Here is a 12,774-nt window from a genome sequence, read left to right as displayed (position 1 = left end):
CCATTACGGAAGTTCTATTGCTTTCAGTTATTATTTTTGTTATACATCTTATTAAACATGCTGTTAGAATGCTAAACACCCTGAGATTTAAGAGGGAAAAGTCACAAAAGACTATGCTTAGCCATAACCTTTCCATTCTTCTCTAGATGGGCCCAGTGCCGATGTCAAAGATTCCATATGTAATTTTGGACTTGTAGCTGCCTATCGTTGGAAATACAATTCTTATTTCGTCTATTTGAATTACTTTGTTAACTCATTAACTTACCTTCAATAAATCTAGATTTGGTGTTTCTTCTCTCTCTCTCTCTCTCTTTTTAAAGATTTTATTTATTTATTTGACAGGCAGAGACCACAAAGAGGCAGAGAGGCAGACAGAGAGAGAGGAGAGGAAGCAGGCTCCATGCTGAGCAGAGAGCCCGACGTGGGGCTTGATCCCAGGACCCCAGGATCATGACGCGAGCCGAAGGCAGAGGCCTTAACCCACTGAGCAACCCAGGCGCCCTTTTCTCTTTTTGACTTAATTTAATTATTAGATGTGAATTCGAGTTGAAGTGTGTTGACTGATGATTGACTGATTTCTCCAACACGGAGCTTAAACGCACAACCCTGAGATCAGGACCTGAGCTGAGATCAAGAGTCAGACGCTTAACCCACTGAGCCACCCAGGCACCCTGGAGTTTTCTGATTTAAATCCTTACTTCATTTTGCTTGATTCAGTTTAAGGTACCTAACTTGTTTGGATTTGATGGGATCTTTACTTTATGACATCAATTAATGTTTCATACGGTTTGGGTTTGGTTGATTTTGTTTGACTCTCATTGAAAACGTGATTAAGTCATTGACATCTGCCTTCTTCCATGTGACCAAACTAGGCCTGTTACGCTGCTTCGAGATACATTCGATGCCTGCATGACTCTTACGGATTTGTGATGAGCAGTTGTAGGCAGCCTGTAGGGAACAAGATGGAGTCACTCATGCCAAGCAGGGGCCCATGTCAAGCAATGGCGCGGGCAGTGAAGGGGACTGCAGCTCCGAGATCTTGCTGAGACCCACACCAGGTGAGGATGCCCCAGAACTGAGAACCATCAGAAGCAGACCAGGTCTGCAGGGGCCCGAGATGACTGCACCCCTTCAAAAGGGGAGGATGTTGGCTGCAAACCGTCAGACTTTTCAGACACGACCCCTCTCTGTCTGATCGCTTCAAAAAGGGCAGCTGTACCGAGGCTCTGCCTGATGGACCTCCGAACGGAAGCCTGGGGTCTGGGGACTGTCCCTGCACTGACTTGCTGCCTGACTTCTCCTCAGGGTCAGTGTCAGTCCCGTAGGAGAGCGGGTGGGAAGCGACTCACTCTCCAGATCTTTCTTAGCACTCACACTCGGGGCCACCTTCTTATGCAAACCAGCAAGGAGGTAGGAGGGAGTGACTGAGGACTGTGGATGACAGCTGTGGGGGTTTTTCTCAGCCCAGAACAGGATCCCCGTCTCCAAACGCAGCCAAGGCCAGAGTTGGGGCTGGACCTCAGGTTCCCAAGATCTCAAGAATAGCATGTCTGTTGAGCTCCAGGCCAAACCAGGCTTTCAGACCTCTTGGCTCCAATGTAGAGGGAGAGAACGTCCTGGGTGTGGGGCTGCCCCTTCCTCAGTGTTGTGGAGGGACTCAGGGGAGCAAAAGGCCAGAGGGATTTTCTGAATAAGCTCCACACGCTGATGGGCAGCTCCTGCCAGGAACAGGGTCCCTCCTGGCTAGGACTGTGGCCTGGCCTGTCCCCCCACCCTGCACTGGCAGGCTGTGATGACAGCATGACCATGGTGCCCATGCTCTGTTCCAGCTTTTACTGTCTGAGCCTACTTTTCTCAGCCTCTACACTGCATCCCAGGAGAGATCCCCAGGAGGCAGGGCCGTACAAAAAATTCCAAAAAAATGTGCATTAAGCCAAGCCCATTCCTATCAGTGGACAAGACAGGCCATCCCTGCTCCCACGAGCTCCCACCCTAGGGGGAAAGTCAGGCTTCCAGCCAACAGTTTCAGACGAGGGTGTGAGGCTTTCCTTGAAAGGAGCGAACAGGGTGAGGTGACAGACATTGGTGCCAGCAGCTTGGGGTTGGGGGAAGGTCTCTTTGAGGCCATGTCCTCTAAGCTAAAACCTGAAGGATGTAAAGGGCAGCATTTAAAAAATTTATTTTTTTTAGGGCTGCTGGGCTGACTCAGTCAGTGGAGCATGTAACCCTTGATCTCAAGGTCTTAAGTTCAAGCCTCAGGTTGGATGTAACGTTTACCTTAATAAAAAAATTTATTTTTTAATAGCTTTATTGAGGTGTCATTGACATATGTACTTTACCTATTTAAAGGGCACGGTTTGGTGTTTCTGCATACATGTATACCTATACAAGCACAACCCAGGTGGTGAACACATCCAGCCCCTCACAAGTTTCCTTGGAGAGCCAGTGTTTTGAAAAGTTGGGGAATAGCATTTCAGACAGAGGAATTAGCAGGTGCAAAGGCCCTGTGGCAGGGTTAAGCTTGGTGGCCCTAGGAGCAGAAAGGAGGCCAGTGAGGAATATGATAGGGGATAAGGTGGTGGTGGTGAGGGCAGGAGCTCCACCTGGGGGGTCTTTTAGGCCTAGGAGAGAAGCTTGGTTCTGAATCCAAGTGCTTCCTTGACACCCTCTTGAATGGGGAGTAGGCAGCTACTTTAAAGATTTTTTTTTTTTTTAAATTTATTTGACAGAGAGAGATCACAAGTAGGCAGAGAGGCAGGCAGAGAGAGGGGAAGGAAGCAGGCTCCCTGCTGAGCAGAGAGCCCGATGCGGGGCTGGATCCCAGGACCCTGAGATCATGACCTGAGCCGAAGGCAGCGGCTTAACCACTGAGCCACCCAGGCACCCCAGGCAGCTACTTTATACTTGGCCGTCAGACCCTCTGGTCCTGGCCCCACCAAAGCTCTTCTGAGAAATCAGCCATGTGGGTCTTGACTCCCGCTAATGACTTAGTAAGTGGTTTCCCCCAGAAATGATTTACATTTTAATTGGGGCCTTCCATACCTCCACCCAAGGGAATGACTAATGGTGGACTTTCAGGCTTAAGGGGCAGGCCCACGGACGGAGCCTTGATCAATCACTCCTCGGTCTCCAAATTCTCAGCCTTCAGAAAGTGAAGCTGGCTTCTTGAATGTTTAGGTTGTAAGTCACGATTTGAGCCCCGGGTGCCTCTGACCCCGTCACACCCTCCAGGGTTGGTCCTTAGGAGCCTTCCCCCCAGCTGGACTGCCAGAGACCCAGCTCACGTGGGGAGGAAGGGGAGTAGACAGAAGCACTAAGCCAGTCCTCATAGAGCAAATTCCTTTAGAACAGACTCTCCAGGAGCTTGAGAGCAGGTTCCAGGACAGCCAAGAAGTGCGGGCTACCCCTGGGGATTTAGGACATCACCATCTGGGGGCGCAGTCACCACCCTGGAGAGGGGAGGGGCTTACTCTAGAGTCACAGACTTGGGTTTGAATCATGGCTCTCAAAACTCAGTAAGTTTTGAGCACCTGGTGGGGCACCTGGGTGGCTCAGTTGTTAAGTATCTGCCTTCGGCTCAGGTCATGATCCCGGGGTCCTGGGCTCTAGCCCCGCATCGGGCTCCCTGCTCAGCGGGGAGCCTGCTTCTCCCTCTCCACTCTCCCTCCTTGTGTTCCCTCTCTCACTGTGTCTCTCTCTCTGTCAAAAAATAAAAACAAATACAAAACCTCAGTAACTAGGTGTCTTGGGCAGGTTATCTCTCCAAGCATCCGATTTCTCATGGATTTTTAAAAATCATCCTTTAAAAAAAAAACCATCACTATGCAGGGGTACAGTGCCAAGTACCTTGAAATCACTTTTGACTCATTAATTCTGCATTTTTTAAAAACCGGATGTCCATGTCATGCCAGGCTCCGAACGTAGGGGCCAAATCCCTGTCCCGGGTGTGTGGAGGGTTCTTTTTCTCCTAGGAAGCCAGCAGACCCCTGGCCTTGATTTTTCCACCCGCAGGGTGGGGACAGCACTCCCTGGAGGGAAGCCTGGCTCATCGGGATAGGAAGGGCCCTGTGAGGAGAGGTCCCCTCTTTCCTGAGCGGCCGCCCCCGGGCTCTCCTGTCCAGGCACCCAGGGGGACATGCCCGAGGGGACACACTCTCCTCACCTGAGCCGCTCTCGCCATCAGTTGCTTGTTTCTTTCTTGTACCGAAAGCCTCTGATTCCGTGATTAATAATGGACTGGGCTTGGTTTCCTGACAGTTGAAATGACTCACCCCCATTCACAACGGCCCTACTGAGCAGAAAGGTCGGGGGAGACAGGGACTCCGTGATGGGGAGCCGAGGCCCACAGAGACATCCCCGCCACAGGCTGGGCCTTGGCCAAGTCTCTTTCCCTCTCTGGTCTTAGCTTTGTCCCTCTGGAAGGTGGAAGGAAATATTGGAAACTAGAAGGAACTGTGGGAGCCCTTGCCCGGCTCCCAGGCCCAGGATCTCACAAGGGTTAAAACCACCTCCTTCGGCTCAGTGAGGAGAGCAGGGCCTCCCCATGGTGTTAGTCACATATACCTTTTACCCTCTGCAGTTGAGATCACTGTTAGTATTTTGCATGAAAAAGATAAGGCTCAGAGAGGGTGAGTGACTCGCCCAGATCCACACAGCTAGTAAGTGGCAGAGACAGAAATTGACCCAGGCTGTCTGCTGTCTGGTTCTAGCATCTCTAGCAGAGCCGGACATGTCCTGCAGGAGCCCCCAGGCCCGGATAAGATCCAGCCCTCCTATGCTTCACTCTCCTGGAGCCTTGGACCAACAGGACTTAAAGCAGATGGTCAAATCCCAGCCCATTTCACAGATGAAGGCACTGAGGTCCGGAGGGGGATAATCTTGTGGCTAGATGCAGACCTGGAACCCAGGCTCCCTACTCTCCATCTAGTCTCCTCACCCCTCGAGCTGCCACCTCTCAGGCTGGAGCCAAGACTGAGCCTGGACCTGGGCGTCGAGGCCTGGGGAAGGGCCTGCAGCAGGGTGACCAGCAGGCTGCTCGCCTGTGCCGAGGTGCAGGGAATGGTCGCCCCTCTGGCATCCCTGGAGGACCAGGGGGCACCTCTGCTCCCCAGAGCTCTCCCCCGTGGATCTGCCACGGAGCCCGAAACCCCTGTGTGAGTCACTCCTGGCTGGAACAGTGAATGCCACGGTAAACTCACCCCTGGGCAAGGGGAACACCAGACAATGAGCGTTTCATCTGCTGCCCCCAAAGGAAAGATCTGGGGCCAGAGCAGGCGCCTGGGTCCCCAGTGGGAGTGGAGCAAAGGGCACATTTCTCTGCTTGCAATTTAGAGATTTCTATGTCCACTGTTTAATTCTGGGCTCATCACAGACCTTGGAAGGCTGCCCGGCAGTTTCCAAACCCACGCCCGGTGGAGAAGGAATCCTGCCGCCCCTGGACCAGGACCACCTCCGGGTACTCATGCACCTGAGCAGTCCCCGCCCATGCCGGGAGAGCCCGCCTCCGTAAGTGGCAGCCTAGTGTGGGAGTGACGAAACATGACTTCTGAGGCTAGATCATAAGACCCTGTGGCTTCCATCTTTTTTTCTACGGGATCACTTGCTCCGAAGGAAGCTGGCTTCCCTCTTGCGTGCTTGGGTCACCGTGACTCGGACGTCTCCTGCCCACAGTCATCAGAGTGGCTGACGCTGGGAGCAGGGCATCCAGTCCCAGCCAAGCCTTCAGAAGCCTGTGACCCCAGGGGACATCCTGATGGCAACGTCATGAGAGACTCTAAGCCAGAATCACCCTCTTGAGCTGCTGACCCACAGAAACAGAGCGATGTAATGTTTGTTGTTTCAAGCTGCTAAGTTTTGAGATACACAACAACAGAGAACTAATAACGCTCGGAGAAAAGAAATGCCTTGTGACATGGCTGGACCAGGACTCCTTTACCAGTGCTCTTTCTCCTGGGCAAGCAAGGGTGACAGGGGCCCAGAGGGAGACGAGAAGACAGCCGAGCCCCGAAGGTCAGACAGGACTGGAGCCAAATCCCAGCTCTACCACACTCCAGCTGTGTGACCTCAGGCAAGTTACTTAACTACTCTGAGCCTCAGTTTGTACATCGTGAAGTGGGGACAGCAATACTGACTTTAAATCTTCTTGCCAGGATCAAATGTCTGGCCAAGGGCCTGGGTAGCCTGCTGGGGGGCTGTGCAAGTGCTGGAGCTTATCCAGGCAGCTGGATAACAAACCCCTAATGTTTGTTCCTTCCCAACTTTAAGGAGTGAACGTCCTGCCTCCAGCCCTCAGCGGCCACTACTCACCATCTCCTGAGAAGCCAGAGCTGAGTGACCAGGATCCAGCCTTGAGCTGGGGAGACCTCTGGGGTGTTTGAGTTGGAGGCAGCCCGACTCGTAGATCCCTCCAGAGAAGCCCCCTAATGGAGAGTCCTACTTCCATCAAGGCTCCCAAGAAACATACTCAGAAAAGGAGCTGGGCTAACCAGAGCAGAAGCGTCCAGGCTTTCCTCTTTCAAGTTCCTGCTTCCTCACCACCTGCTGCTGCCTGTGGCAGAAAGAATCCCTTTATCTGGGGAGGGAATCTGGGGGCTATTTGGGACTAGGGTTCCCAGCTGTCGGGGAAGTCCCTGGATTTCCTGAGCCAAGTCGGAACCTCGTGTCTTACTTAGCATCTCTTTGGTGACAGGCTCCCTGTTTCCTTCGGAGGGCTTCCTGCCATGCCTGCCTTCTGCCCTCTTCCTCTGAGAGATCAGACGGTGTGGGCAGGTGCCGCTCACCTTCCTGCCTTCTGCAGGCCCGGGGACTGGCTTTCACAGCTCACTCTGGCAGGCACAGCCCCTGTGATCCCACAACAGGGCCGGCCGCTTGCCGCGCTGTGCATGGAGCCTGGGGACTTCCCCTCCTGTTCTTCAAAGCACTTTCACACTTGTTAGGGGGTTCGCCAGCCACCTGGAACCCACAGGAGGTGCCCAGTGGGCTCTATCCAGCACCTGCTCGCTGGAGTCTCACCAGCCACCACTTTCCTGGGCGGCTGCAATTTCTCCAGGAAAGGCTGGACCTTCCAGGGGCTCCAACCCGGTCTCTGGCCACCAAGCGTGCCCTTCTCTCTGCTGGCCAACTGTGGGCCTGCAGCTCTGTGCCAGGCACCGTCTCGGGCTCACAAGGCATCCTGGTTCTCCAGAAGCACACGGTTTCCTGCGACAGAGGGATATACAAACCAGTCATTACAGTCATGACGCAGTAAAGACCAGTTCTAGAATTGAGGTACCAAAAAAACGACAGAAACCGCCATTCTGCCTGGGAAGATGGCTGGGGGAGGGGGAGGGACAGCTCCCTGAAAGTGACAACGAGATGACCTTGGAGCAGGCTCTGAAGGTGAACAGGAGTCAGAAGTGTGTTCCGGAGGACTGGGATGGGTAGAGGCATGAAAGAGGCGGGGGGGAGTGGGGGACGGATGGCATGCGTGGCTGGAGCAGAGGACGGCGGGAGAAGGGGAAGGGGAAGCAATAGGACTGAGCCAGGAGACGCAGGGTCTCGAACACCACTGGCTTTGAGGAGCGCTGGCCCAGTGGATTAGCTGTGCTGGGCCTTGGTCCCTCACCTGCACAATGGGCACGAAAGAGGATCTTCCTCATGGGCTTTCCCAGAAGATTCGAGGAGTCAATGCCTAAAAAATCTTAGCACAAAGTAAGCACTCAAAGGCAGCTATTGTCAGGGCACCTGGGTGACTCAGTGGGTTAAAGCCTCTGCCTTCGCCTCAGGTCATGATCTCGGGGGGCCTGGGATCGAGCCCCGCATCAGGCTCTCTGCTCAGCAGGGAGCCTGCTTCTCCCTCTCTCTCTGCCCGCCACTGCGTACTTGTGATCTCTCTCTCTGTGTCCAATAAATAAAATCTTTTTTAAAAAAAAGGCAGTATTGTTATTGCTATTAAGTAAATAATCTGATTGACTTATTTATTTATGTCAGTACGTCTTTAGAAATGATCTGATTTTTCCTGGGAGAACAGCCCCCCGCATTGCACCTCTGCAAGGGTTCTGTGTGGGGGAGGGCGACTGAAAGGTCCCTGAAGACGCCCACGAGGGGAACACGGGGTGGTGCGGGGAGAGACAGGCTCCTAGAGCATCGCTGTTCGGAACGCTGTTCATGGATGTGTCGCATTCCAGTAAACAGATGCACCACAGTCCGCTTCGCCCCTCTTGCTGTCATTCTTGGGGTATTTCCAACATTTAAAAATAATGTTTTAGGAAACATCGCTGCGTGTATGGTTTCCCTTTTTCTTTTTCCAGTTCAACCATTACCTTCATTCTCTTTTCTTCGTTAGGATGAAATTACCGAGCCACAAGTTGTAAACAGTGTGTGTGTATGCGTGTGTGCGTGTGTGTGTGTGTGTGTGTGTGTGTGTGTGTGTTGTAGGGGGCTTTTGCTAAAAATTGCCATATTGCTTTCTGAAAAAGATCATAACACTTCCCAGCAGAGTATGAATGCATATTCCCATTTCGCCACCATCTTGGGGTTGGATTTTACCGAGGTTGTTTTTAATAAAGAAGACCAAACACACACAACACGCACACACAAACACAAAAAACCCTGATGATTTAAGAAGTCTAAGAAGGTGTGGAGGTTGCATTCATTTGCATCTCTTGCTAGAAAGGTGGAATTTTTAAACCTTGTAATGACATACATGTGTATTTCCCCTGGGTCGGCTGTGTTGGTGGTGGTGTTTGGTTATGCATAGGGGGGTTCACTAGAATTTATTTATTCAGAGGACCGGCTCTTCTATAGCAGAAAGCCCTGAACAGGGAAGCAGGCGTCCTGGGCTGCTCCTGACCCTGCCTCGCTCGTGCACAGTCATGGGTGGTCGCCTCCATGATCTCTCACGTAACTGTTTGACATCGTCTCAGCTCACACGTGCCAGCGCACTCTCCCCCGGGGCAGAGCCCGGAACGGGGTCTTCCGGAAGGATGCACAGTTCCAGGAAATCTTTCCAAGTAGAATCCAGGAGCTTGAGGAGAGTCGGGTGGGGCGGGAAGGGCAGTTACGGAATGTTCTGGTAGGAGACTGCCGGGAGTGTTGTGGAAAAATAATCAGACCTGCGAGACACCAAGGGACACTCGGAGAAGCTGGAGAACTCAGATTTATTTTACACTGGTGGACCCGGATGAGCTTGTGCTCTGAGTTCTGGGCCAGCGCAGTGGGGTTATGGGGCTTTCACAGGGGAACTGCCGGCAGTTACGTTCCAAGGGCTATGCAGACGGCTAGTGGGTGGGTTTGAACTGGGCGAGCGGGGCTGCATTTGGCGGGACCAGCAGTGCAGGGAGCCTGTTTAAGGAAGGAGAAGTGGCTGGTTATCTCTTACTCCCAGTAGGGCTTCTGGTTATCTCTAGTTTATTCTTGGTAACTTTCCATCTTCTGGAGCCTCCTGGCCTGGGCCTGCTCTAGGTAATTTTCCTCTTCAGTAGGACCAAGGAGATGATGAAGGCGTTTCTGGAAGGTGGGGGACATTGCAGGGACAGACCGAGGTGTAGAATCCTGAGGGCCACGGGGCCATTCTGGGCTCAGGGAAAACAACTGGCCATTTTTAATCAGAGCCCCTAGAACTGGCTGCCTAATTTCTCTGTCTCCAGGTCTGAAAAAAAATATAACACAAGCAAACGAGCCCATGACCTGCAGTCTGGCTGTTGGCTGCTCTGTATGTATGCTTGGAAGGCAGAAAGAAAGCAGCAGAGAACCCAAGGGGTGGAGAAGCACTGGAAATTATTCCCCTGCAAATGAGAACTTAATTTGAATGAGAATTGTATGGTTTATTTCTTTTAGGTAGGAGTTCTAGACTCTTCCTCTAGGTAGAAAGCTCTCAGAGGGCAGGGAAATATTTGTGGATTGACAACAAAATGCTCTATACTCTGTCCAACAGTTCCTTCAATAGTCAGTCCATCTGCCTGTCCACCCATCCACGCACCTGCCCAGCCATCCACCCACACACCCATCCATCTGCCCATCCCTCTGTCCGTCCACCCATCTCCACAGTGATCTGTTCCCTCACCCACCCACACACCTGTCATCCATCTACTGATTCATTTTTAAGCAAATATTTATTCAGGGGTGTTGGTTTTTTCTGCAGTCCCATGACTTCAGCTGTCCCTTCTAAAAGAATCCCCAGGGCGAGAGAGAAGGTCTGGGTTGACCCATGTCAGAATCTACTCAGGTCTAGCCCTGTCTTGGGGTGGGGGTGGAGTGGGACCATTGTGCTTGGAGCCTCCCAATCTCCCGAGTCACCCCCCCCCACCACCTCCAGGGGCAAGGGGTGGTGGGCAGGGTCTTGGGGGGCGGGAGGGGGGGCTGCCTTCCCGGGCCCTCAGTGCCCTGGGTCGGGTCGGGTCCAGGCAGCAAACTCCCAGGAGCTGGGAGGACGGCTTCTGGCCAATCAGGACAGGTCTTTCAAAGAGCAGGAGGGGAGTGTGGCTTGTCCTGAGTCATCTCTGCACGTGTTTGTCCGCGCTTTCTTTCTTTTTTTTTTTTTTTTTTTAGCGTTCTTGGAAACCGCTCTGGGTGCCAGTGCACCTCTGGAGGGTGGGGGAAGGGAAGAGTTAAGGCAGAGCCCTCAAAGAAAGAGCAGCCCACTTTTGAAGTGACTTCACAGCTGCGGCCGGGCGCCGGGGCGGTACGCTGGGGAAGTCTGCTGGTGCCCGAGGTTCACCCAGGTGTTGCTCCGGCTCTGGCCTGGCACGTGGGCACAGCGCGCTTCCCAGGCCGCCTGGGTGGGCACCTCTCCCCAGCTGGCTCAGCCTTCCAGCCGCCGGGATGTGCCCCCTCCGCACCATGCTGGGACTGCTACTCCTGGGGGTGCTGGGAGCTTTCCCGCAGGTAAGAGGGCAGCAGGCGCCTGGGAGGTGCCTGTGGTCCAGAGCCCCCTCCTTGCTACCGCTGCCCTGCGCCCCTGGCAGTGTGGGGAGCGTGGGGGGTCAGCGGAAGTCGGGGAGTCTCTGCACCTCATTACCGCCCAGCTGGGGTGAGGGGGCGCAGGTGACAAGCAGGGGAACAGGAACCTGCAAGGATTCACAGGTGGGAGGTTGGCTGACTGGCAGCTGCTGGGGGCCTCTCTTCCCACCCCCCCACCCCCCCCCCGCCCTGGCAGAGTGCCGCAATTATTCATTCAATCAGCGATAATTGAGCGATGGGGGCTGCCTACTGGAGGTGGCCTCCTCGCGGGTGGGGGTCCTGGGCAGCCCAGGTGGGGCCTCTGTGGCCAGAAGAGGTTGGTGCTGGGGCTCTCCTTGCTACCGGCCCCTGGTCCCTAAAACGGTTGGCGAGGGGGAAGCTGAGTGTGGGTGAGACGCGGGAATGAGGCTGCTAGACGGGCCAGATTTGCACTCTTGCCCTTACTCCTGTCTGACCAATGTGTGGATCCCGGGCCCTGGAGCACGTGGTAGGTGTCCGCCCCTGGAAAAAGGTCAGCGATGGGGCTGACGTCTAGCTGGAGGAAAACCCCAGAACCGAGTCTGGGGACTGCTCTAGGAAAACGGAGCCCTTCCCTAGTGGCCAGCACCGAGCTAGGCACGGGGCGGGGAGCAGAGGTCGGATTGACCGGTCGCGGTCTGCTCTACCAAGGGCACTGAGCACAGGGTCTGAAGAGGAGAGAGGCCTGTGGCTGGCTGTGATTCCCTGGTGGATACAGTAAATGTCGGTGAGACACCTGCGGGGCATGAGGGAGCGCAAAAGGTGGGAACAACAGTGGTCTGTTGCGGAGAGGGCAGGCCCGTCCTTCTCAGTCCTACAGAAAAGGGCGGCCCTATTGTGGAGGTCAGCCCTGTTCATCTCATCCTCCGGGCAGGGGCGAGGAGGGAAGGGAAATGGGCTCCAGGCAGGGGGAGGAAGAGTATAGGTAGAAAAGGGGACAAGCACACTTCATAAACGCATGCCCATGTTTTATTAGTTGTAGAGAGGTAGGTAGGGTTTTCCATATATGATACAGAACGTGCGGTTCTTCATTTGGCTTTTACGTCGGCAGCATGTCTTGGAAATACTGTCTCAGCGATCCTGTTTCTCTTTATTTCTTTTCCCCCCATGTTTATCTTGGAAAATGCTACATAGTATTCTACCAAAGGGGGTTCCATAGTTTGCTTTATTTAGGTCCCTGATGGGTGGGTGGTAAGTTTCTTACCACCGTTTTGTTTGTTTGTTTGGAATTGTAATGGACAGCGTTGCAGGGATGCTTTTGGGAATGTGTAGGAATGTGTACGCATCTTTCCCCAGGAAAGAAGCTGAGGGGAGAAGGCAGAGGTTGCGGGACGAAAATGTATGCAGGTGATAAGATGCCACCAAATGGCCTTCCGGGGTGGCTGGACAATCCCCCGCCCTCCCCCCACCCAACCCCAAGCAGTGCCTGAGCCGAAGTGACTTCCCCACATCCTAACCGACTTTTGATCTTATCAGAGTTTTTATTTTTGTCAATGTGACCGGTGAAAAGGGCCATATCCTTGTTGTCTTGATTTGCATCTCTCGTGGGCTCAGGCTGGGGCATTTTGCGGCAGGAATCGGGCTGCCTGTGGGGGATGGGGACTGCCTGCCCGGCCTCCCCGCCATCCTCCGACTCCCCCAAAGTTTCTTCTGCCTCTGGGATTCCAGCGAAGTTTTGGGAATTTGTCGTAAGAGGGAAAAAAAAAGATCCCAGGTCAGGGGTTGAATTTTAAATTCTTTTTTCTCACCATCTGCTCGGAGACTCCATCATTTTGTGGCGGACGCCTGAGGCCAGAATGACCCCCTGCTGTGTGTCAC

The sequence above is a fragment of the Meles meles genome, chromosome 1, assembly GCF_922984935.1.
Source record: "Meles meles chromosome 1, mMelMel3.1 paternal haplotype, whole genome shotgun sequence".
In the NCBI taxonomy this organism is placed as follows: Eukaryota; Metazoa; Chordata; class Mammalia; order Carnivora; family Mustelidae; genus Meles; species Meles meles.
This window is presented reverse-complemented; position numbering follows the sequence as displayed.